This window comes from Triticum dicoccoides, chromosome 7B (assembly GCF_002162155.2).
Source record: "Triticum dicoccoides isolate Atlit2015 ecotype Zavitan chromosome 7B, WEW_v2.0, whole genome shotgun sequence".
Lineage (NCBI taxonomy): Eukaryota > Viridiplantae > Streptophyta > Magnoliopsida > Poales > Poaceae > Triticum > Triticum dicoccoides.
The window spans coordinates 617062200-617065986 of record NC_041393.1 but is presented as its reverse complement, the minus strand read 5'-3'; positions in this window follow the sequence as shown (position 1 = coordinate 617065986).

Here is a 3787-nt window from a genome sequence, read left to right as displayed (position 1 = left end):
TGATGAAATATACCCACGGTAACTTTTGTGTGCATAGCTGGTAACTCGCACACAGCACACCTGGTAACTTATGTACCCTAGTCCTGGTAACTTTGACGACAGGGGTGGAGATGGGGGAGTTGTTGAAACATACCTAGATAACTTATGTGCAAATAACGTGATAATTTTTTGTATCCCGAAGACATGATAACTTATGTAATCCCCGTGGTAATTTTCATGTGTAGGGCAGGGGGTTTATTAAATACACCCCAATAACTTTTGTGTGAATAGCATGGTAACTTACACATCACAGACCTGATATCTTATGTACCCCGGTCCTGGTAACTTTGGCGTCAGGGTGGGCAGGGGTGGTTGATGGAATATGCAGGAAATATGCCCTATAGGAAATAATAAAGTTATTATTTATTTCCTTATTTCATGATAAATGTTTATTATTCATGCTAGAATTGTATTAACCGGAAACTTAGTACATGTGTGAATACATAGACAAAACATATAGTCCCTAGTATGCCTCTACTTGACTAGCTCGTTAATCAAAGATGGTTATGTTTCCTAACCATAGACATGTATTGTCATTTGATGAACGGGATCACATCATTAGGAGAATGATGTGATGGACATGACCCATCCGTTAGCTTAGCATTATGATCGTGTCAGTTTCATTGCTACTGCTTTCTTCATGACTTATACAATTTCCTCAGACTATGAGATTATGCAACTCCCGAATACCATAGGAACACTTTTGTGTGCTACCAAACGACACAACGTAAAAGGGTGATTATAAAGGTGCTCTACAGGTGTCTCCAAAGGTGTTTGTTGGGTTGGCATAGATCGAGATTAGGATTTGTCACTCCATGTTTCAGAGAGGTATCCCTGGGCCCTCTCGGTAATACTCATCAGTATAAGCCTTGCAAGCATTGTGACTAATGAGTTAGTTGCAGGATGAAGTATTACAGAACAAGTAAGGAGACTTGCCAGTAACGATATTGAACTAGGTATGATGATACCGACGATCGAATCTCGGGCAAGTAACATACCTATGACAAAGGGAACAACGTATGTTTTTATGCGGTTTGACTGATAAAGATCTTCGTAGAATATGTAGGAACCAATATGAGCATCCGGGTTCCGCTATTGGTTATTGACCAGAGACGTGTCTCGGTCATGTCTACATAGTTCTTGAACCCGTAGGGTCCTCACGCTTAATGTTCGATGATGATTGTGTTCGGGAGTGCAGTAATTTCAAAAAAATCCTACAAACACGCAAGATCTATCTAGGTGATGTATAGCAACGAGCGGGGAGAGTGTGTCCACGTACCCTCGTAGACCTAAAGCGGAAGTGTTAGTTAACGCGGTTGATGTAGTTGAATGTCTTCGTGATCCAATCGATCCAACTATCAAACATACGGCACCTCCGTGTTCAGCACACGTTCAGCTCGATGACGTCCCTCATACTCTTGATCCATTTGAGGCTGAGGGAGAGTTTTGTCAGCACGACAGCGTGGCGACGGTGATGATGAAGTTACCCGCATAGAGATTCGCCTAAGCACTAAGACGATATGACCAAGGTGTGTAACTCTAGAGGGGGCCACCGCACATGGCTAAAAGATCAACTTCTGTGTCTATGGGGTACCCCCTGCCCACATATATAAAGGAGGGAGGAAGAGGAGGCCGGCCCTAGAGGGGGCGCTTGAAGGAAATATGCCCTAGAGGCAATAATAAAGTTATTATTTATTTCCTTAATTCATGATAAATGTTTATTATTCAAGCTAGAATCGTATTAACCGGAAACTTAGTACATGTGTGAATGCATAGACAAACAGAGTGTCACTAGTATGCCTCTACTTGACTAGCTCGTTGAATCAAAGATGGTTATGTTTCCTAGCCATAGACATGAGTTGTCATTTGATTAACGGGGTCACATCATTGGAGAATGATGTGATTGACTTGACCCATTCTTTTAGCTTAGCACTTGATCGTTTAGTATATTGCTATTGCTTTATTCATGACTTATACATGTTCCCATGACTATGAGATTATGCAACTCCCGAATACCGGAGGAACACTTTGTGTGCTACCAAACGTCACAACGTAACTGGGTGATTATAAAGGTGCTCTACAGGTGTCTCCGATGGTACTTGTTGAGTTGGCATAGATCGAGATTAGAATTTGTCACTCCGATTGTTGGAGAGGTATCTCTGGGCCCTCTCGATAATGCACATCACTATAAGCCTTGCAAGCAATGTGACTAATGAGTTAGTTGCGGGATGATGCATTATAGAATGAGTAAAGAGACTTGCCGGTAACAAGATTGAACTAGGTATTGAGATACCGACGATCGAATCTCGGGCAAGTAACATACTGATGACAAAGGGAACAACGTATGTTGTTATGTGGTTTGACCGATAAAGATCTTCGTAGAATATGTAGGAGCCAATATGAGCATCTAGATTCTGCTATAGGTTATTGACCAGAGACGTCTCTCGGTCATGCCTACATAGTTCTCGAACCTATAGGGTCTGCACGCTTAACGTTTAGTGACGATCGGTATTATGAGTTTATGTGTTTTGATGTACCGAAGGTAGTTCGGAGTCCCGGATCTGATCACGGACATGACGAGGAGTCTCGAAATGGTTGAGACATAAATATCGATATATTGGATGACTATGTTTGGACTTCGGAAGGGTTCCGGGCAAGTTCGGACATATAGCGGAGTACCGGGGGGTTACCGGAACCCCCCCCCCCCCCCCGGGGAGTGTAATGGGCCTATTGGGCCTTAGTGGAAAAGAGGAAGGGCGGCCAGGGCAGGCCACGCGCCCCCTCCCCTTCTAGTCCGAATTGGACAAGGAGGGGGGGCGGCGCCCCCCTTTCCTTCCTCCTCTCTCCTTCCCTTCCCCCTTCTCCTACTCCTACTAGGAAAGAAGGAGTCCTACTCCCGGTGGGAGTAGGACTCCCCCGTTGGCGCGCCCTCCTCTTTGGTCGGCCGCCTCCCCCCTAGCTCCTTTATATACGGGGGCAGGGGTGCACCCCAAGACACACAAGTTGATCATTGATCTTTAGTCGTGTGTGGTGCCCCCTCCACCATAATCCACCTCGGTCATATCGTAGCGATGCTTAGGCGAAGCCCTGCGTTGGTAGCTTCATCAACACCGTCATCACGCCGTCGTGCTGAAAGAACTCTCCCTCGAAGCTCTACTGGATCGTGAGTTCGTGGAACGTCACGGAGGTGAACGTGTGCAGATCGCGGAGGTGTTGTACGTTCGGTACTAGGATCGGCCGATCGTGAAGACATATGACTACATCAACCGCGTTGTCATAACGCTTCCGCTTACGGTCTACGAGGGTATGTGGACGACACTCTCCCCTCTCGTTGCTATGCATCACCATGATCTTGCGTGTGCATAGGAATTTTTTTGAAATTACTACGTTTCTGAATAGTGGCATCCGAGCCAGGTTTATGCATAGATGTTATATGCACGAGTAGAACACAAGTGAGTTGTGGGCGATACTAGTCATACTGCTTACCAGCATGTCATACTTTGATTCGGCAGTATTGTTGGATGAAGCGGCCCGGACCGACATTACGCGTACGCTTACGCGAGACTGGTTCTACCGACGTGCTTCGCACACAGGTGGCTAGCGGGTGTCAATTTCTCCAACTTTAGTTTAATCAAGTGTGGCTATGCACGGTCCTTGTTGAAGGTTAAAACAACACATACTTGACGAAAAATCGGTGTGGTTTTGATGCGTAGGTAAGAACGGTTCTTGCTCAACCCGTAGCAGCCAC